At 35.5% G+C, this 23,295-nt stretch overlaps 1 protein-coding gene across 2 annotated transcripts in view; it reads left to right on the forward strand.

Moving 5' to 3' along the window:
- The window catches only part of LOC6043689 (CUGBP Elav-like family member 4), a 1,125,149-nt gene that overhangs the window by 211,280 nt on the left and 890,574 nt on the right, over positions 1-23,295 (forward strand). For both annotated transcript variants that reach the window (XM_038264507.1, XM_038264509.1), the window contains exon 3: positions 7,867-7,949. The gene's annotated coding sequence lies outside the window, so the exon portion shown is untranslated. The remainder of the gene's footprint in view (positions 1-7,866; positions 7,950-23,295) is intronic.

Genomic DNA, 23,295 nt, shown 5'->3' on the forward strand with positions numbered 1-23,295 from the left:
GCCGCCATGCATTACAATCATGCGACTGCCAGTTGGGTGTTGTGTAAAGTTAAGGAGTTATTAGACTATGGCAAACAATCAAACACACTGCCAAGCATCAAAAAGTTTATTTGTTTGATTGCCATAGTCTAATACGTCCTTTACTATTTTATGCTGAGATGACCGCTGATTACTTTAAAGTTGTGAACAGAGTTTGCAGGTGCTTGACAATTCGAGTGAGGCCACTAAAGCAAACAAGTTTCAAAATAACCTTCGAAACAAATGAAAAAAACGAAAATTCAATGTTACGTATTGGGAATGGAATTTCCGTATTAAAACTTGGAATTCCAAAAAAATCTTTTTTTTTCCATTTACTATTTTTGTCTGAATAGTCTTAATCATAACCTGCAATTTTGAAGAAGCCAAACAGCGATCAGAAAATCTCACTTCAAGATGCAGATTATTTAATATTCACATGACCATATGACAAGCTCGCAAAATTATGTGGAGTCTTGTATGTAAAACTACTTGTGCAAAAAGTTCTTTTTTTTACTCAGGGAATGCATGGACAAAGTTTTGTTCAAATAAAAAAATAAAAAATAATAGTTGATTTGCGAAAATGTAGAGAATAACTCTTGAAGATTTGAAAATCGAACACAAAACAAAACACGGGTTTTGAATTCCTCACTGAGGAGGGGCTATAAAATGATTCGAAAAATGACCTTTTAAATTTGACCTCCTAATCCCACCTAGATTTGCACCTATCGACTCAGAATTAAATTCTGTGTTGGAATGTTGATCAAAAATATGCATTTTATTTTCTCGGCTTTGGCTGAACGAATTTTGTCTGGGTGTAGTCGTAGTACTCGGTCAAATTTCGGGTCTCACAGCTTGGCATTGAAAATTGTAAAGTTTCATTTAGTTGTAAGAAACTTACGATAAAAAAACTATCTAAACAACTACAAAAATGGGTGACTTTCAACATAGATTCTTCCGGTATGCCATTTTCTTCAAATAATATTGTTTGTATTTTACTTTTTGAGCAGTTTTCTACGGAATTGGTATTTTTTCTTTAATTTTAATTTTTGTGTTTTTTAATCCGGCTGAAACTTTTTTGGTGCCTTCGGTATGCTCAAAGAAGCCATTTTGCATCATTAGTTTTTCCATATAATTTTCCATACAAATTTGGCAGTTGTCCATACAAAAATGAAATGCGAAAATTAAAAAATCTGTACTTTTCAGAAATTTCCAGAATGGGCAAAAAATCTTTGACCGAGTTATGATTTTTTGAATCAATACAATTTTTTTTTCAAAAAATCGAAATATTGGTCACAGATTTTTTTCAATTTTATTTTTCGATGTAAAATTGAATTTGCAATCAAAAAGTACTTCAGTGAAATTTTGATAAAGTGCACCGTTTTCAAGTTATAGCCATTTTTATGTAACTTTTTTTTCAAAATAGTCGAAGTTATTGATTTTTAAAAAGTAATGCCCATATTTGCCCACTTTTGAAAAAAAATATTTTTGAAAAGCTGAGAAAATTCTCAATATTTTGCTTCTTCGGACTTTGTTGATACGACCCTTAGTTACTGAGATATTGCCATGCAAAGGTTTTAAACAAGAAAATTGATGTTTTCTAAGTCTCACCTAAACAACCCCCCATTTTCTATTGTCAATATCTCAGCAACTAATGGTTCGATTTACAATGTTAAAACATGAAACATTCGCGAAATTTTCCGATCTTTTCGAAAAAAATATTTTCATTAATTTTAAATCAAGACTGACATATCAAAAGGCCGTAATATTAAATGTTTGGTCTTTCAATCCAGAGGTCGCCAGTTTGAATCCCGCGGCTCTAAAAATTGAAAGTGTAAATATTGGTATTCAGTCAACTTCGTTATTGGAAGGCACCAACCACCAAAATGTGGATTAAGTTACGTTTTATAAGTGGCTTCCAATTAGTTTTCATTGTTTAACGTAATGTTGGGATTTTTCGTTAGATTTTCGATTATCTTTTGAATAAAAATATTTTTAGTAACACTGAATTTGACCCAGCTTCAATCACAAGCCATTTATTTGACACCTCGTTTTGCAGGCCATTTCCAGGAGCTCCTCTTCTTGCGTGCCCTTTGATACCGCCAGACAGGACCAATTTTCTTTTCACAATCAATTAACGTCCTCGTCTCGAATTTCAACGACAGACAATCGGTGCACGATTTTATTGGTGAAACCGCCCGCCAACCATCGTTCCTTTCATCAATTATAGCCTGTATCCACTTTATTTCTTAAGAGCGAGTTTTTCACCAATGTGTAACAGGTCGTATCGAGGTGCTCCGATTTGGATGAAACTTTCAGCGTTTGTTTGTCTATACATGAGATGAACTCATGCCAAATATGAGCCCACTTCGACAAAGGGAAGTGGGGTAAAATGGGCTTTGAAATTTGAGGTCAAAAAAACATAAAAAAATTAAAATTGCTCGCATTTCCGTAAAACTTCATCAATTCCAACTCTCTTAGATGCATTCGAAAGGTCTTTTGAAGCACTTTAAAATGTGCTATAGACACCCAGGATTGGTTTGACTTTTTCTCTTAGCTTTTGCAAATTACTGTCAAAAATGGATTTTTTTAAAACCTTAATATCTTTTTCCAACAGCCTCCAACACCCATACTCCTATAGGTCAAAAGATAGGCAATTTCATGGACTATAAGCCTATGGTATTGACTTTTTGGCCAATCGCAGTTTTTCTCATAGTTTTTCGATTTTTCTACAACAAACATTTTACAACGTTAGTTTTTGCCCTGTAGGCCTCCATGGTGGCATTTTTTGGTCTCAATTTTGTCATATTCGGAATCCTCGGACAATTTCAAGTAAATTAGAAGTATTGGAGTTGTAAATTTGATTGGAAAAATTGCCATTTAGAATGAATTAAAATATTTTTTAACAATTTGTTGGATTAGGGGTAAAACAGGTTTTCGCCTACTTGATACAGCATTTGACGTATTGATCATAGGGTAGATAAAATCTTTTTCTTTTTTCAAAAATGTTTTATTTAATTATTTTTTGAATCAAAATTACAATCCCAATACTTCTAACTTACTTGAAATTGTCAGAGGATTCCGAATGTGACAAAATTGAGACCAAAAAATGCCACCATGGAGGCCAACAGGGTAAAAACCAACGTTGTAAATTGTTTGTTGTAGAAAAATCAAAAAACTATGAGAAAAACTGCGATTGACCAAAAAGTTAATACCATAGGCTTATAGTCCATGAAATTGCCTATCTTTTGACCTATAGGAGTATGGATGTTGGAGGCTGTTGGAAAAAGATATTAAGGTTTTAAAAAAATCCATTTTTGACAATAATTTGCAAAAGCTAAGAGAAAAAGTCAAACCAATCCTGGGTGTCTATGGCACATTTTGAAGTGCTTCAAAAGACCTTTCGAATGCATCTACGAGAGTTGGAATTGATGAAGTTTTACGGAAATGCGAGCAATTTTATTTTATTTTTATGTTTTTTTGACCTCAAACTTCAAAGTCCGTTTTACCCCACTTCCCTTTGTCGAAGAGGGCTCATATTTGGCATGAGTTCATCTCATGTATAGACAAACAAACGCTGAAAGTTTCATCCAAATCGGAGCACCTCGATACGACCTCTAGAACAAACCGAGCAATATTTACAAATACTGCCTTTTAAGAAAATGATTCTGAGTACCTGCTGGTGGGTGGCGTGCACCACCCATTTTTATGTTCTGCTTCTCCTTTTTCTAGGATGGGGCAGGGTGGTGCATAAAATGAGCGAGCATCAATTAGGCTGTCGTTTTTCATCCGCGTGCTGCAAAACATTATTTATAAGTCGACTGGGGGCTTTTTTTCCTGTGGTTTTGGACCCCCTTCCGCCCCCCCCCCCCCTTTCCAGGTCAAACTGCATGAGTTTTGTGGCTCCCGACGGACACAGGACAAAAGGGGTGGAAACTCCGAGCAGCCAAGTGGAACATCATCAATTACGCATTTCAATCTATTAAATTTGTTGTTGGTGAGTGCGAGGTCGCTCCCCGTTACCGTCCTCTTTCTGGCAGGAGTTGAGTGGTCTGGCGATTCTTTCGGTCGTATAACTTTTTTAATGGGGAAGCGCCACCTTTATGATACTGGGCATTAAGCTGTTGGAAATGAGATGTAGTCGTGAAATTAAACTCAGCCAAGTGGTGCTCGTTTAAAAAAGGGGCCTGTTAATGGGAACTTTTCAAATTATCTGTTCGTTTGCAACATTATATTAAATAATTTGAATTTCATTCAGTGTTACTTAAGAAAGAGTTCTTAAATTAACATTGTTTATTGTTCATTTATACAATTCGGTAAAGTTGAAACTTTTTGCTAGCATAAAGTTGGAGTCAGTAGGAAAAAATGTCCAATACTCCGATGGTTTTTAAACGAGCTTTCCAACGAGTTCAAAACATTGAAGATCTGGCAACCCTGTCTCAAGCTATGACCACTTATGTACTTTTTCAAAGCCGGATCTCACTTATCTGATGATTTTTTGTGTGACACATTGTTGGTAAAGAGTGAGGAAGGCACCAACCACATACATGTAAATCGGCAAAAATGTCAGAGGTTGGTATGAGCACACACTTAAACTTTTTTTAAAATCCTCTTGCAGGGCATTAAAAAGTACATTTTGATCTTTTTACAAAATAGATATGAAGACATTTGGTTGTATCATTGCCGAGATATAGCTATTTTATGTTCAAAAAAAAAAAAATCAAATTATTCGCTCTACAGCATTGCCTTGGCGTTCTCGATTGCGAGATTCCTACTCGAAACTAGGTGTCCGAAGGCTTGATTGTTGAGGCAATTGCAAACCTCTTTTTACACCTAAGCTTCCATCCACCCCGGGATTTGAACTGACGACCTTGGGATTGTTAGTCCAACTGCCTACCAGCGACTCCACCGGGGCAGGACCCAGGGAGACGACTCCTGCACCTGACCTGGACTGAGCTAACGACCTAACCACTAGGTTAGACCGGGACCAACATTTACTTCCCTGTCCGACGGAAGGCGTGATCAGACAAATCTCGTCTCAAAATTTGCCACCGGGACCTTCTGGGATCAAACCCAGGACGACTGGGTGAGAGGCAACCACGCTTACCCCTACACCACGGTCCCGGCTATTTTATGTTAGCTGTTTAAAAAAACACGGGTGTCACGATATCTCAACACTGCGTTGGCCAAATCGACTCAAAATTTTGATGAAAACTAGTTTAACTGGTCCTGTGTGCATGACGATGGCCGATTTTCAAAAACTTACCTGAAAAAAAGAGAAAAATATTTTTATGTTTTTCATATAGAAAAATCGTCATTTTTTTATTTTTGTATTTTTTTAAAAATGGTAATTTCAAAATCAGACTTCGTCGTGCACACGGGCTATGTTTTGGGAGTCTTCACCTCAAATTTCAACAAATTTGGTCCATCCCATCTTGAGATATTGTGGCACCCGGAAATCAACTAGGTGTTTCGAGAAAAACACTCAGAAAGTTTGACAGTTGGCTTTGCAAAGTTGTGAACTTAAATCGTCTCATACTCAATTCAGTCACGAAATATCTTTATGGAACTTTCAGGAGTGATTGAAAATCATCTTTTTAGGGAATTTAATTAGTTTATCTTTAAAATGAAATTTTGGAATTTTCTAAATGTATGAACCCTCAAGAAAGTTTTTTTTGATGAAATGTTGAAGTTTTGGCTTGTGATTTCCATTATTATATATTTTTTTATTTAATCCTCTCCCTGGAGACATAATCTTAAAAAAATGCATCGTTAAGTTGAAATTTTGTATGGAAAATTGACACACTGGGGATAGAAAATTATGAATTTTGTAAGCACGATCCTTTAGATAAGATGAGATTAGATTAAACTTATTAGATTAGATAAGATTAAACTTATTAAATTAGATTTAACTAGATTAGATTAAATTCGATTCGATTAAACTAAATTAGAGTAGATTAGATTAGATTCGATTAAACTTAATTAGAGTAGACTAGATTAGACTAGATTGGATTGGATTGGATTGGATTTGATTTGACTAGATTAGACTAGATTTGACTAGATTAGACTAGATTTGACTAGATTAGACTAAATTTGACTAGATTTGACTAGATTAGACTAGATTTGACTAGATTAGACTAGATTAGACTAGATTAGACTAGATTAGACTAGATTAGACTAGATTAGACTAGATTGGATTGGATTAGACTAGATTGGATTGGATTAGACTAGATTAGACTAGAATAGACTAGATTAGACTAGATTAAGTTAGATGGGATTGGATTGGAATGGATTGGATTGGATTGGATTGGATTGGATTAGACTGGATTAGACTGGATTGGATTGGATTGGATTGGATTGGATTGGATTGGATTGGATTGGATTGGATTGGATTGAATTGCATTGGATTGGTTTGGATTGGATTCGATTGGATTGGATTGGATTGGATTGGATTGGATTGGATGGATTGGATTAGACTAGATTAGACTAGATTGGATTGGATTGGATTGGATTGAATTGGATTGGATTGGATTGGATTGGATTGGATTGGATTGGATTGGATTGGATTGGATTGGATTGGATTGGATTGGATTGGATTGGATTGGATTGGATTAGACTGGATTGGATTGGATTGGATTGGATTGGATTGGATTGGATTGGATTGGATTGGATTGGATTGGATTGGATTGGATTGGATTGGATTGGATTGGGTTGGATTGGATTGGATTGGATTGGATTGGATTGGATTGGATTGGATTGGATTGGATTGGATTGGATTGGATTGGATTGGATTGGATTGGATTGGATTTTTTTTATAATGATGATGGTGATTCTTTTCAATAATAGCAATGAATGATTGAAAATTTAAAAAAAGAATTGGTTAATTTTATACATCAATAATCTTATCTGTAGTTGCAGGAGTTAAGCCAACTTAGTACAATTACCAACTTATGTTTTGTTATAAAATCTTACTTAGCATTCTTTCATTTAAAAAAATAAATATTAGAAAATGAAAAAAAAAATATCCAAACCGGCTTTATTAAAAGATATTCGACATTGACAATAAGAAAATATATATATTATTTGGTATTTAAATATGAAGTTGCTATTGCTTAAACTTGCGTTGACAAGAAGCCATCCATAAACCACGTGGACACTTTTTTGGTAATATCGAAAGGCTTTTCTAAAAAATTTGTGTGGAGAATTAAAGTGGTTCGCTTCTTGAACATATTGCTTGCAGTAATTTCCTTCAATTTTTGTAGGTCAGTGTTTTAGTATGTTTCTGAACCACAACAAATAAACAACCCCTGCCAAATTATCCAATTTAGCTATTTTATTCAAAGTTATCCGAAAAAACACATATTAGAATCATAAAAAGCACGACTTGATTGAGTGTTTATTAGCAACCATAATGTCAATTGCCATTTTATTCAATTTTGCAGCACTAAACACCACATTTGCTTCATTCAACTAACCCAAAATAGGGCATAAACCACAACTTGACGTATTCGCTCAATCACCATCAAACCACCCTTCGCCGTTCGATTTCCCCCGCAACACCAGCAAAACTTAATGCTGCTCTTTGGAAACCTTAATTGAAACACATAATCACGTGCTACACTAAAAACAAAATCACTTTTATTTCCTTTCGACATTATTGATTTCTTCGCGTGAACGACCTCGAAGAAACCTCCTCCCCATCTTTTTCCACCCGATTCACCCTTGAAATGTTGAAATGTGTGTTTGTGGCTGCACCCTCTTCGCTTCTCCCCTTAAGATTTTCCCATGTTCGCTGATCGTAATTTTCTCGTTTCTCTCTCTCTCCCCCTCTCTTTCTCTGTCTCATTTCAGGCTGTGCGTTTTTGACGTATTTCAGTCCGGAAAACGCTATTAACGCTCAAGGCGCGTTACATGAAAAGCAGACTTCACCTGGGGTAAGTTCCGGCGCACACACACATACACATAAAGAAAGAAACACACAATCAGACACGCACACACATACACACACACACAAGTTAGTTGTTGCTGTATGTATAGTCTTGTGCGTTTGTATGTTTTGTACTTGTGGCGCGCGCCCTCGTCGATGTAGTTGTAAAGTTTGTACTTGGGACAACAACAATTTCCCAACCGGCCTCGAGACTTTATGGTTTGGTACTTATTGCTCTCGAACCCCTCGCGCCCGCTTTCTGGACCGGAAATTTTCGCTTCTCTCGTTTTATTTTTGTTGGTTTTTATTATCCTTTTCCATCCCCCCCAACTGTTTGCCCACCCCCACATTCAAAACAGTAAAATCACAGACAAGCAGACACTCAAAACGAGCAACGCCATCTATTATTGAATAGTGAAAGCTAACAAGCTCCATTTAAATTTTGACAACACAATCTAATCCCCCGTCTGTTTATCTGTGATACCAGTGTTCATCATTTTCTTACGAAGGCCGGTGTTTTTCCGGGTGTACACTCTCGGTGGCCGAACCCCGAAGAGGTGAAAGTTTTGTACAAATTTAGCTATTTGTCGCTTTTGTGTGTGTGTGTTTGTCTCTCTAATCTTTACGCGTCTTTAATGTCTCTGTTTCCGGTTCCCGGGGGGTGGGTGGCGTTGGTGTGTTGTCCGACCGGTAATGAAATTAAAGGGGGACAGATCAGTGTCTTGCGAACCTTCGTGGTGAACGGACACTAGAGCTGCGGTATTTTTTTTTACTACCTAAGCTCAGAGTTATTTCAAAACAAAATTCACAGTCTTTTTAAAGACTACCTGAGTTATTTTCCAAAATTCTAAACAGTCTTTTCAAGACTAACCCCGCCTGAAATTTTGTTGTATTTTACAAACGAAGCCATCTTTTTAAGAGAACTTTGCTTGCAAAATGCGTCAAAACAAAGGTAAACGCAAATCTTCTGAAGATTTGGTCGTTACGTCGGTGAAGCGTTTGAACGCTAAACCGGCTAACGGAAACAGAAAAAGAAAACAGCCTCTTCTGAGGTCTGATTCTGATTCTGAATGTGAGGTCAATCCTCCAATTCCATTGACAAACAGTTTCGGTGTTTTATCCGAAACTGATGACAAGGAACCTTCTTCTCGTACTGAGCCTTCTGCCGTCGAGAAACGAGTAAAGGCTCCGCCAATTGTTGTGACTTCCGTCTCCGATTTGGCCAGCTTTCGAACGCAACTGAAGAATTGCAAGGAAACTTGCAATTTGAAGGTTTCGTTCCAGCTTGGTCGAAGAGGAGAATGTCGCTTGTTGACGGAATCTTTACAAGATCACCAAACTTTTGTTGGTTATTTGAAAAACCACAAACACAATTTCTACACGTATGAGACCAAGAATGCTCGGCCATTCAAAGCGGTCTTGAAAGGTCTCTCCAACGACTTGTCGGTGGATGAGATCAAAAACGAACTTAAGGTGTTGCTTGGCTTTGCCCCATCCCAAGTAATACCAATGAAGAAAAAATCAAACGGGAATATTTCTCGCTTTGGTTTGACTTCACAATTTTATCTGATTCATTTCAACAGAAATGAAATCAACAATTTGAAACTTTTGGACAAAGTTCAGTTTTTGTTCCATGTACGGGTAAAGTGGGAGCATTTTAAGAAACATGGCGGTAATGGCCAGAATCTGACCCAGTGCCGGCGTTGCCAGGCATTCGGTCACGGTACTGATCATTGCGCCATGGTTCCAAAATGCATGGTTTGCGGGGATTCTTCTCACGACAAGGACAATTGTCCCGTGAAAGAAGTCACCCAATTTAAATGTGCAAATTGTGGTGGAAATCACAAATCAAATTTCTGGGATTGCCCCATCAGAAAAAAGGTTTTGGATTCTCGTGCTAAGCATCAGCCGAAATCCAAACCGAAATTTTCTCAAAGTCAGGTTGTACCTATCTTTAAATCAAACGTTCGTGCTGTCTCACTCGAACAATGCTAGAAATACCCCTACCGTGGAAAAGTTAGGTAACAACAATGGCATTTCTTATGCTAACGTCGTTTTGGGTTCGGGTTCATCCACGAATTTTAAATCCTCTACCAATCTTTCTGAAATGGGGCAGGTACCTCAAATCTCATTTGAAAATTTTTCTGCTGGCAACGCTTTGGGATCTTCTGATCTCGGCGATGTTACGTTTGAAAAAATGACTTTTTTGCAAAACTCACTGTTTGGTTTGATTCAAACAATGAGTAATGCTACATCCATGATGGAAGCAATCCAGATTGGATTAAAATTTGCGAATGATGTTGTTCTTACCCTGAAGTTTAATCATGGATCTAAGTAATTCCATCAATATTATGAATTTTAATGCTCGCTCTTTAAAAGCGAAAGAAAATGAATTTTTCAACTTTTACGAGTTCATAACGTGCATGTTGCTGTTATAACCGAAACATTTTTAAAAACTGGCACTTATTTGAAAAGTGATCCAGATTATAAAGTTATAACTAATAACCGAATGAATCGAAATGGCGGTGGAGTTGCAATAGTTATCCACCGTAGTATGACTTATAGCACGTTACGTGACTTTAAGTTAAAAGTTATTGAAAGTTTGGGCATTGAACTTGAAACTTCTTTTGGGAAAATTATGATTGCAGCTGCATATTTGCCATTCCAATGCACTGGAGAAAATAAAAATTATTTCAAAGGGGATTTGAATAAACTTACTCGGCATAGATCTCGATTTTTGATCATCGGTGATTTTAATGCCAAACACCAATCTTGGAATAATTCAAAAGTAAATTCCAATGGTAAAATTCTGTTCAGAGATTGCACTTCTGGTCTTTATTCGGTTTTATACCCGAATGGGCCAACTTGCTTTTCTTCTGTTAGAAATCCATCAACAATTGATTTGGTGTTGACAAATCAAAGTCAGTATTGTGGTCCTTTAGTGACTCATGCTGATTTTGATTCTGATCATCTTCCAGTAACTTTTTCACTTTCTCATGAAGCAGTTACCAGACCCAATAGTTCTGTGTTTAATTACCACAAAGCTAATTGGGACAGGTATCAGCATCATATTGAGAATAATTTAAATCATGATTTTGTTTTAGAAACCAAAGCTGATATTGATTCAGCCTTGGAATCTTTAACTAATGCAATTTTGGATGCTAGGAATATTGCTATTCCTAAAGTCCAAGTCAAATTTGATTCTCCCATTATTGATGACGATCTTCAGCTTCTGATTCGTCTGAAAATGTTCGCCGAAGACAGTATCAACGTTCTCGTGATCCTGCACTGAAGCGAATTCAAAAGATTTGCAAAAGGTTATTGACCACAGATTCACTCTCCTGCGAAATGAAAAGTTCGCAAGAGATGTCGAACAAATTAAACCTTATTCCAAACCTTTTGGAAACTTTCAAAGGTTCTTAAGAAACCTCAAAACCCATCCCTTCTTTAAAAGATGGTGATAATATTCTATTAACTAATGGGAAAAAGCTCAAAAACTTGCTCAGCAGTTTGAGAGTGCTCATAATTTCAACTTGAATGTTTTGAGTCCTATTGAAAATCAAATTTCAATAGAATTTCAGAATATTGTTGAACAAGAATTTTCATCAGATGAAGTTTTTAATACGGATCTGAATGAAATAAAATCTATTATCAAAAAATTTAAAAATATGAAAGCCCCTGGTGAGGATGGCATTTTTTACATTTTAATTAAAAAATTACCAGAAGCAACTTTAAGTTGCTTGGTCAAAATTTTCAACAAATGTTTTGATTTGGCATATTTTCCCAGTAGTTGGAAAAATGCCAAAGTTATTCCGATTTTGAAACCGGATAAAAATCCTGCTGAAGCCTCAAGCTATCGGCCCATTAGTTTGCTTTCATCTATTAGTAAATTATTCGAAAGAATAATTCTTAATAGAATGATGACGCACATTAATGAAAATTCAATTTTCGCTGATGAGCAGTTTGGATTTCGCCTTGGGCATTCAACTACTCATCAGTTGTTGAGAGTTTCAAATTTAATTCGAAGCAACAAATCTGAGGGCTATTCTACTGGCGCTGCTCTTCTAGACATAGAAAAAGCATTTGACAGTGTTTGGCATAAAGGATTGATTGCGAAATTGAAAAGGTTTAATTTTCCGATTTATATCGTGAAAATTATTCAAAATTATTTGACGGATCGTACTCTGCAGGTATGTTATCAGAATAGCAAATCTGATCAACTACCTGTACGTGCTGGCGTCCCTCAAGGAAGCATTTTGGGTCCAATTTTATACAATATTTTTACTTCTGACTTGCCTGATTTGCCCCCAGGATGTCAGAAATCACTTTTTGCTGATGACTAGGGTGCCCAGAAAAAATGACCCCCTGCTCCACAAGCGGAAAACGGTTTATTGGGTTATTTTAAGCATCTGTGCAAATTTTGAGCGAAATTGGTTGAGATTAACCCATTGATACCCGAGCCTAAAGCTGGTGAAAAAAATGGTTTTCATACAAAATTTACTTTTTCAAATCGCTAATAACCTTTCAGGATTAAGTTTTACAGCTTTAGTATGTTCTACAAAGTTGTAGAGCATTAAATTTCCAATGAGAATCTCACTTTTGGGAATCTTTGGATGTAAGTAGCGCACCGTGTAGACCAAACTGTCAGAAAATTGGGTTTTCCATACATTTTTTCGATTTTTCCCATACAAACTTCACCCCCGAGTATCAATGGGTAAATGTTAACCGATTTTGCTCATATTTGGCCCAGAGTCCTAAAATAGGTCAAGGAACAATTATCAGCTTGTGGAGCGAGGTTTTGAGAAAAAGTCCCGTATTCTGGGCACCCTACTGATGACACAAGCATCTCCGCCAAAGGCAGAAGCCTTCGTGTCATCACAAGAAGATTACAAAAAAGCTTGGATATTTTCAATTCTTATTTGAAAGAATGGAAAATTACTCCAAATGCTGCAAAAACTCAACTTATTATTTTCCCTCACAAACCAAGGGCTGATTTTCTTAAACCAAAAAGTCATCACATTATAAAGATGAATGAGGTAAATTTAAAGTGGGAGGATCAAGTGAAATATCTTGGACTTGGTTTTGACAAAAACCTTACTTACAAGGATCACATTGAAAGTATCCAGGTTAAATGTAACAAATATATTAAATGTTTGTATCCACTTATAAACAGGAATTCTAGACTTTGTCTCAAGAATAAACTGTTAATTTATAAACAAATTTTCAGACCTGCCATGCTTTATGCTGTGCCGATCTGGACAAGCTGTTGCTTAACCAGGAAGAAAAAACTTCAGAGGATTCAGAACAAAATTCTGAAAATGATTCTGAAACTTCCTCCCTGGTTCAGCACCAGTGAACTTCATCAATTAGCCGAAGTTGACACTTTGGATGTTATGTCCAATAAGATAGTTGATGCATTTCGACAAAAATCATTGCAGTCTTCAGCTGCATTGATCCGCTCTTTATATAGTTTATAAGTTAGTTTTAAGGTATCCCTTTTCCCTTTTGTACATGTAGGACCTCCTACATTTGAAATCACTGAATAGCGAAAGCTACAATATTTCATCAATAAATGAAAGTTGCTAGTATTTAAAATTGAGGTGAAAAGTCATCGTTTGTGATTGGACACTCAATAATATTTTAACTGAATGAATGTACATGGAAAAGAAATTTGAATAAATATAAATGAAAAAAAAAAAAAAAGGGGGACAGATACAGGGGTGGTGTACCTTTTAACTGAGGCTTCCTAGGATAATTGTGTGTTTTAAATGTTATTACTTGTGCTTGAATGAGAATGGGGTTTCATTGGCGAAAGCGCAGCAATAAATTTTGGGTGTGTTTTGATCTGCCGGAAACATTGTGATTCAGTTGTTGTTTGAGTGATTTGGAAGGATTTGCATAGTTTTGATTATTGTCAAAATACTCAGTCAATACGGATAGTCCATGATGCTGATACCAAATTTGAATCATTCGTTACTTACGGAGTTTCCAGGTGCATTTAACCAACAAATTGGAGATTTAGGGTTCTTAAGAAAACATGCTCAGGAATCTTTAAGAGTTTGTGATTGAATAATTCATTGTACCGGATCAAAAAAGTAAATATTATTTATAGTTTTTGGTTAACTTGATCTAATTTCTTTGTAACTCTCATTTGAATTCATCCCAGAATTTTATCACATAATCACCTACCCAACCCATTAACCCTTTTAATGGTCGTTTGAAGATGTAAATGTTGCTTTCCTGACAATACCTTCTAAAAATTGTTTAGATAAGTTCGGTTACTTGTTGCCGACTAGGACGTCAATAATTGCAATACAAAGTTACATATTTCTTACACATTTTTTTTTTGAAACAAAAATATCAGTACCTTCAAAGGGTACTGACACACGCTTATTTATTTTGATGTTGGAGGAATTTGTTTAATGAAATGAAATACGGAGAATAAGAGTTATTTCAAAACAATTAATAGGCCCTTCTGCTTTCTCCATGAACATTTTTAACACATTTGAAGGAATAATACCATTGTAAATATCTTTTTCTTGTCTTCTTTCTCTCAAAAGTTAACATTGAATAACACCAAATGCACATGAGAACTTTGTATGTATTGCACATTGAAAAGAAACTGTCTTTGAAGTCAGCATTTTACTGGCTCTCAAATTTCCTTTTCCAATCTCAAATCCAATCAAATGCTGACACGTTGAAACCTTAAGTTTTTTTTTTGACATTGACAGTCCACACACTTATTGACCTAAATGTTTTGAATCATTTAGAAAATTATGGTCAGTGATCGAAATAGTTTTTTGGTTAAAAGGATAATCTTAATTTTGTATCATGTGTTTTTAATAGAATTTATCGATTACATGACTCAAGTTCCACAGAACAAAGCACTGTGAAATGTTTTTTTATTAAGAATTTTTTGCCATTATTTCTATATGATTTCGCTTTTTCGCAAAATGAAAAAAATTGTAATAAAATTCCAGGCAAGGCTGGTACAAATATTTTTTAAAGGTTTTGGTCACCCCCCTCTTCAAAATTAGCCCAAAAAACCGTGAGGCAAAAAAAGGTTTTCAAACAACTTTAAAATGTAAATGAAATTTAATCTGAAATCAATTCAAATGCATTCCATTAAAATGAAAATTTTCAGAATCATTTTGAGCATGTTTGTGTTTATACAAAAATCTTAAGAATTTTTAAAAAATTTCGATGTACAGAACCGCAAAAAGTTTTTCTCGCTAAAATTTTTGTTTCCAACAAATCTTATTTTTTTTAAAGTTATGATTGCAAAACAACAGAGCAAGTCTGGTTTTTTTTTTGAAAGGTCCAATAAACCAAATTTCCAGTTTTCGCTTTTTGGGTGTTTTTGAAACCACCTCGAGTTAGAGGTACTAAAAACACCCAAAAAGCAAAAAACTGAAAATTCGGTTTATTGGACCTTTTAAAAATATCTCCAGAAGTGCAGAATGCATTTTAAAACACTTTTCTCAGTAAAATGTTGAAAGTATATTTTTGTTCCAATTATTTCATTTTCGTTGAGAAAATCATGACATTTTGAGAATTTTCAGAAATATTAAATTCATCAACATTTTCTTAATTATAGTTTACTTACTTTTTAAACTTATCAAAATTGTATGAAAACTTCTTCTTCAAGAATTTTGAACACTTCTCTACCACGGTCAGTATGATTCCAAACCATTCCATGCTTATTTTGCAGAAAAAATCAAACCTTTCAAAGTTACCCCGGTACCTAGAATGTCACGCAAAAAAGTGTATGATGATAACGCGACATCATTGCAAAATGTTGAATTGACACCGCCAACAGAGCCCTTAGGACAGGGGTGCCCAATTTTCGATGTAGAATACGTAAACGAGAATAATTTATAGGATCAAATCCACATTCAAATGGAGAACTTTTTTCTCGATCAATAATAGTTTTTTTTGATAAAAAAGTAGCTAATATTATTACAACAATTGTAATAATAAAAATAATACAACTTATAATTAATAAAATTAAAATTATTTATACTAAAATTATTTAGTCCTTATGATTGGAAGTCATATATACAAATATATACTTTATAAATTATCTACCTCATCAGTTAATTGAAATATATAAAAATAATCAAACTACATCAACAAAATGTCAATATCATGCTGCATCGAAAATTGGGCACCCCTGTCCTAAGGGCTCTGTTGGCGGTGTCAATTCAACATTTTGCAATGATGTCGCGTTATCATCATACACTTTTTTGCGTGACAATAAAAAAAAAACTTTAGTGAAATCTTGATAAATTGCCCCGTTTTCAAGCTATAGTTATTCGTTTCTTAAAATTTGCCTCATGTTTGCCCACTTTTGAAAAGCTGAGAAAATTCTCTATATTTTGATTTTTTGAACTTTATTGATACGACCCTTTTCTCTGTTTGAGTATTGATACGACCCTTAGTTGCTGAAATATTGCCATGCATAGGTTTTAAAACAGGAAAATTGACTTGAAAATTGATGTTTTCTAAGTCTCACCCTGAAACCCACAATTTTCTAATATCGATATCTCAGCAACTGATGGTCCTATTTTCCAGGGCTGCGGAGTCGGGTCATATTTCAAACGACTCCGACTCCGACTCCGACTCCGGCTTTCTCAGACTAGCCGACTCCGACTCTGACTCCGGCTCCGGCTTTCAACAAATGGTTGGCTCCGACTCCGACTCCAACTCCGGCCTACCAACTCTAGCCGACTCCGACTCCGACTCCGACTCCAGCTTTCAACAAATGGTTGGCTCCGACTCCGACTCCGACTCCACATATTTTTAAATGTTTCAAAAGTTAGTCAACTATTATTAGTTAATTATTTTTAAAACATTGATAAATAAGATTATTTAAATACTCTCTAAGCGTCATGTTTTTCTCAAGAAAAATAAGTTCGAATCACAAAACGAAAAAAAAGTTTCTAGGTTACAAGTTTTATACGTTATGGAAACGGAAATCGAAAAATATTTTCAGTTTTAGAGGCATTTTGAGAAGAACAGTTTTGTAAATAAATTTGGAATTATTTGCTTAACCTCAAATTTGCAAATAATGTATTCAAAGCTAATAAATTTGAATATTAAATTGTTACTTTTGAATGAATAATTAAAAGAAACCTGGCCTTAATGATCTATCGAACATTAAAATTCAATTTGCTCTTTTTCAGGCTGATATTTATAAGAAGCACAGTGACAGGCACCTTGTTTTTAAATTACAATTTTAAACGAAACATTTTTTTGTTTTTTTTTTTTTTTACATGGACATCACGCCATGGCGGAAGGAGTTTATTTTTGCAAATCAATGTATCTGAACAATTTCTTCGTGCAAGGATGCTTAAGAGGTCCTTTTCAAATATCTGTGACATAGAAAATATTTTATCGTGGAATTTTTTAATTTATTTTAATTTTAAAAATTAATATACATTAAAAAGGAGGCGCACGATACTTCGTGAATCTTCACCTAAAACGAAGCTTTATGAATGATCTTGCGCCTCCATCAAAACATATGAAAAAACTTAAAATATAATAAATACAAATATCCACAAGTAAAATATTTTCTAGGTCAAAAGTATTTCATTTTTTTAAGGTACATTGATTTACAATGATAATCCCCTTCCGTCATATTGGCGTGGGACATACAGTATGAGAAAATTCTTGCGGGTTGATAATATTTTGATTTCGTTTTTTAAATAATATTTTGAAAAATAATTTAAAATCCTACATTTTCTTCTATACATTTTTTTATTAGTAAATTTTTGTACTGAAGTCTTGAGATTTGTTCAGCGATAATTTGCAACGATATCAAAATAGTTTACCTAAAATCAACATCAACATTCAATGATTATTTTAAAATAAGTTACAAATTCTTTTGTTATTTTTTGTTAGTTTCAATTATTTTAAATGCAACACTTTGATTTTCTTGTACTCAGTTATAAACAAAATGCGCATGTTGAGTTCCAAGTAAGAGGTTGTTATTATCGTTGATTATTTGTTACAAAAGTTAAACTGTCAGTGTCTCTTTTTCGATTTCCAAAAACAGTAATTACTATTTTCAATCTTTTTATGTACCTCGTATTTTTTTTCCTAAAAATGATTTAACTTAAAACCTCCAAGACATTCGCTATGGGGGTAAAAGATGACTGTGAGTGTTCTTTTTCAGAAAGAACTGGATGAAATTTGGTCAAATTTGAATTGGAAGGGCACATAAATATAGGCAAAAGAAAGCAGTCAAGAATCAATTAGATATGTCCAATATTTTTTATATATTTTTTTAATTATGATACTACATATTTGGGTAAGAGATTATCATTTAGTGATTATAGTGAAATAATACAATTAGAGCTTTCCAATAACAATAAAAAGTTTCAAAAACATAATGGCATCTAATAAATCTCTTTAAAACATGAAAAAATGGCGACGCATTGCATGCGACGTAAAAAATAATTAAAAACATAAGAAAGTTTGTAAATCAAGCTGTTGTATAGTAAATACTGAACAATAAAAAAACATATTTTTTGTTGAATTTAAGATAACTCCGACTCCGACTCCGACTCCGGGTTATCAGAAATCTTCGGCTCCGACTCCGACTCCGACTCCAGCTCTTAAAATTTAGCCGACTCCGGCTCCGACTCCGACTCCAGCTGTTCCAGTTTTCACGACTCCGACTCCGACTCCGACTCCAAGTCCCCAAAAAGACCCGACTCCACCGACTCCGGCTCCGACTCCGACTCCAACTCCACAGCCCTGCTATTTTCAATGTTAAACTATGAAACAATCGTGAAATTTTCTGATCTTTTCGAGAAAAAAATAAATTAAATTTGAATGGAGACTAACATTGCTAAAGGGCGTAATATTATATGTTTGGCCATTTTGCACCGATTTCGCTCAAAGTATTGCGAGGCAATTTTTTGTGGCCCGCATATGGCCTTTTGGACAACCTGTAAGTTACGATTTTTGATACGATTGCGTAAATACGAGGAAGTAATTTTTTCCAGTTATTTTTTTTATTTTGAGAATGTTAACAGGAAAAAAGGGTTTTTTCACATTTGGTTTTATGACAAAAAAAATTTAGTTTACGTTCAGTAGAAGATTTATTGAACACGTGAATTATAGTTGGTCCCTTAGACATTATCTCATACGTTGTAAATTCAAATAACCCTTTTTAGCAACTCGTTTGCAAATTTCTCAATCAGGTTCTTCCTTCGCTCCACTTAACTCTGTTCCAGCACAGTAATTTGAATTAATGTTATTACCTTTTAAAATAGTTACGTACGTCAACAAGCAAGTAACTGCTACTAATCGCCAAAAGTGCTTCAATGTATCACTTTTAGTGTGCGCGGTACCCCCTTCTCGTGCAACAGTTTTATGTGCGGTGCTGCTGCCGCCGCCGTACATTATCGGACATGAACCGCGGCCGTAAAACAACGCTACAAAGCAAGTCATCCCGAAACTGACCGCCGTCATCGCGTCTCGAGTGTTTCCTGGACCTGCATGGGCAGTAAAATATTATGCTTCCCTTTGGTCAAAGGGAAAAGTGGTGGCCAGCGAGGCCGGGCTCAGGGGCTAAAAAACATGGGTAATCTTGAGAAAAAGTTAAAATTTAAATTTGCCTTAAGTTTGAATTGAGATTTAGAAAAGTTTAGAAAAATTTAAGAGGGAATTTTTCAAACATTTCAGTCTTTAAAGAGCAACTGGGTGTACGCAAAGCAAGTGTTGTTCAGTGCAATAAAAATCACGAGAATCGTATAACCGCTGATGGACGCAGTAAAATAAATAGCACGGTTTGGTCTAGCGTCCACTATACAGCGAGAGTATTCTGCATACAACAAACTCTCATGGTAGGGAAAAACCTTCGGGGAGAAAAATTTGCATTTTCTTTTCCCCGTCCCAACATGCAGCTCTCACGCGGAACATCGTGAACGTCGTCCGGTGGATTTGATGGAGGACGTAAAGAAGGACCGAGCAGTAATGGCCAAATCCTGCAATTATTTTGTTTGCTGTTCTCGAATTGTTGTGACTTCTGGAGAGAAGACTGGGGCCAGCTACAAGTGCAAGAGTGATTGCAGAGAATTTCGTTTGTGGCCAGCGCTACTTGAAATTTGTGCCTCTGTGATGGACGAATAATTTGTTCCGGAAGGTGGTGGACAATTTGGAACATGGTGCAGTTGGTTTCCTGTCGATATATTTGGAGGAAAGACTGGTGGAATTGATCGTAAAATGGCAAATTTCAGTACATTTCCGTTTTGTTAGGAAGTTTATTAGCCTTCTGTAGTTTTGCAACTAGTGAGTTTAAATTTGAGAAGAATTGAAGAATTGAAGAATTGAAGAATTGAAGAATTGAAGAATTGAAGAATTGAAGAATTGAAGAATTGAAGAATTGAAGAATTGAAGAATTGAAGAATTGAAGAATTGAAGAATTGAAGAATTGAAGAATTGAAGAATTGAAGAATTGAAGAATTGAAGAATTGAAGAATTGAAGAATTGAAGAATTGAAGAATTGAAGAATTGAAGAATTGAAGAATTGAAGAATTGAAGAATTGAAGAATTGAAGAATTGAAGAATTGAAGAATTGAAGAATTGAAGAATTGAAGAATTGAAGAATTGAAGAATTGAAGAATTGAAGAATTGAAGAATTGAAGAATTGAAGAATTGAAGAATTGAAGAATTGAAGAATTGAAGAATTGAAGAATTGAAGAATTGAAGAATTGAAGAATTGAAGAATTGAAGAATTGAAGAATTGAAGAATTGAAGTATTGAAGAATTGAAGAATTGAAGAATTGAAGAATTGAAGAATAGAAGAATTGAAGAATTGAAGAATTGAAGCATTGAAGAATTGAAGAATTGAAGAATTGACATTATTTTAACAGAACCACAGATGTTTCCACCGACATTGAATTAGAAATGAAAGAACAGTACCAACATCAATGTGATTATTTTTACTCTACAATGTAAACATTTCAAGTACACACACGATCCATATACAGCTCACTGTTAATTTGATGCTACGTCAGCATTAGGTGCCGTGACTGAACGGTGCGGGAAGGATTGTGGAAAACCGCATGTAGAGCACACAAACACGCATCCACATCATCGGTGTGCTATTATTTCTTTATGACGTGCGTCTGGCAGTATTCAAAAGATTTTGTTACTCATGATTACACAGTTAGAAATTTAAACAAGAAAATATTGTTGAATTCTCATCTCTCATCTCTCATCTCTCATCTCTCATCTCTCATCTCTCATCTCTCATCTCTCATCTCTCATCTCTCATCTCTCATCTCTCATCTCTCATCTCTCATCTCTCATCTCTCATCACTCATTCCTCTCTCTGATGTATAAAATTACTGTTTAAAGATTAAGTTTTCAACTTAAACTTTTTAATTGTTGTCTTTTATTTTAAAAGGTAGATTTTTTTTAAAATGTAATAATAGGTATTTTAAGGGTGCATGAGTGAATAAGAATACATCAGCGCGTGCGTGCGTGGATGTAGAATATGTTTAGCATTTTTTGTTTCTCTTCGCACATCGTGAACCAGCTTTCCTTCAAATACTTCCGTCACTTCCTTTCCTCATCCGTTTCAGAAAGTTACTCTTGTGGCAAAAACTAGCAAAAAAACTTCTGATTGGTTGCAATTTACTCCACACTTGCACGTTTCCTCACTCTACCTTAAAACTTCCAGTTTCGTCTTCCATCAATCGATGGAAAATGGTGCGTTTTCTTTTTTTTGCGTACTCGCAGGGAAAATTGCACGCAAATTGTGCTAATCATGTGGAAGAAAATTGCCTTTTCCCTCCAGTTCGAGTTCATCAAACTTGTGCGCGAGCAGGTGAAAATTTACATTCTGCTGGCTTGATTGGCGGTTCTTTCTTTCGCGAGAAGGATAAATATTTTTCAGCAAATTACAGTTTTGTGGGCCACACGTTTGATGTCTAACTGACACGCTAACGCGTGCGGCTCCTCAACGCCGAAGACGCTTCGACGATCGAACGCTTTATTAAGTGCGCAGCAGAAGTTGAGCTTGGCGGGAAATTTTGGTGGGGGTGGAGGACGTGCTTTGATTTAGTTCCACTAATTCTAGACCATTCAAATGAAATTCGCTCCTGTTCGATAGCTTTAGGAGAGAAAGGTCAGAAATGAGAATAGAAAATTGAATTTCCGGTGAGAGATTAGAAATGAGAAATGAGAAATGAGAAATGAGAAATGAGAAATGAGAAATGAAAAATGAGAAATGAGAAATGAGAAATGAGAAATGAGAAATGAGAAATGAGAAATGAGAAATGAGAAATGAGAAATGAGAAATGAAAAATGAGAAATGAGAAATGGGAAAATGGGAAATTAAAAATTACAAATGAGCGATGAGAGGTTTGTGGGAAATTATTTGAAATTTTAGTAAAGTTTGTTATTTGACATTTTAAGTATTGGTAAATAAACCAATTTCCAAACCTGATTGTTGGCTCTGCTCCCCTAACAATTTCTCGAAACCGCATTAATTGATCAACAATTTCCCCGAGCATTTCCATCGAATCGATTGCCAATGGACTGGAAATATGAAGCAATGATGGGAACAAGAAGCGAGAGGAAGCGCGGTCCAGGAGGGGGAGAAGGCATAATCGCATCTAGAGTCAAGTGGAGTGTAAACAAAAACCAGAACTCAACAACAAGCGTTTTCAAACCAGCCAACCAACATACCGAACCAACCAGTAACACAGCACCAGACACGATAGAAATTGGCTTTGTTAAAAATAACCTCGGCGTGTATCGTGCCCCGCTTTGCCGCCACCCCCACCGTAGGCCTTTTCCGATCTGACGCGTGGAAAAGCCAATATGCGTGGAAAGGAATTCCTCCACCGCTCTCTATCTTTTGCCACCAGGCCAGGGCCACATGCGTAACATTATTGCTTTATTAACCCGATCGCACGCGTTTGCTTTTTTGCATTATTTTTTTCTGACCTGGTACTATGCTGGTTTGAAACACATGTGCAAATTTGCTTGGAAAATACCTCGTGAGATGTATGTTTTCAACCAGTTTATTGAAAGTTTTTCAAATAATAACATTTGTAATACATTTTTAGAAAAAATCCCAAAAAACAGCTCAAAATGTTGACTGGTATTTTGCTCGTCACAAAATTCCCTTTAAAACAATCGTCATTTCCTGCTAAACTAAAATGACTGTTTGACTGTTTTGCGCTGAGCGATTTCCCTCCCCCCAAAATCGTCAACATCTAAATTCGCCCACAGCAACCGACTGCGCGGAGAAATGTTTACTCCAAGTCATACGTGCGCCAATTGCCAAATAGACGTCGCCCAGTCCCAGCTTGGCGGGAACACATGCAACT

The sequence above is a fragment of the Culex quinquefasciatus genome, chromosome 3 (assembly GCF_015732765.1).
Source record: "Culex quinquefasciatus strain JHB chromosome 3, VPISU_Cqui_1.0_pri_paternal, whole genome shotgun sequence".
NCBI lineage: Eukaryota > Metazoa > Arthropoda > Insecta > Diptera > Culicidae > Culex > Culex quinquefasciatus.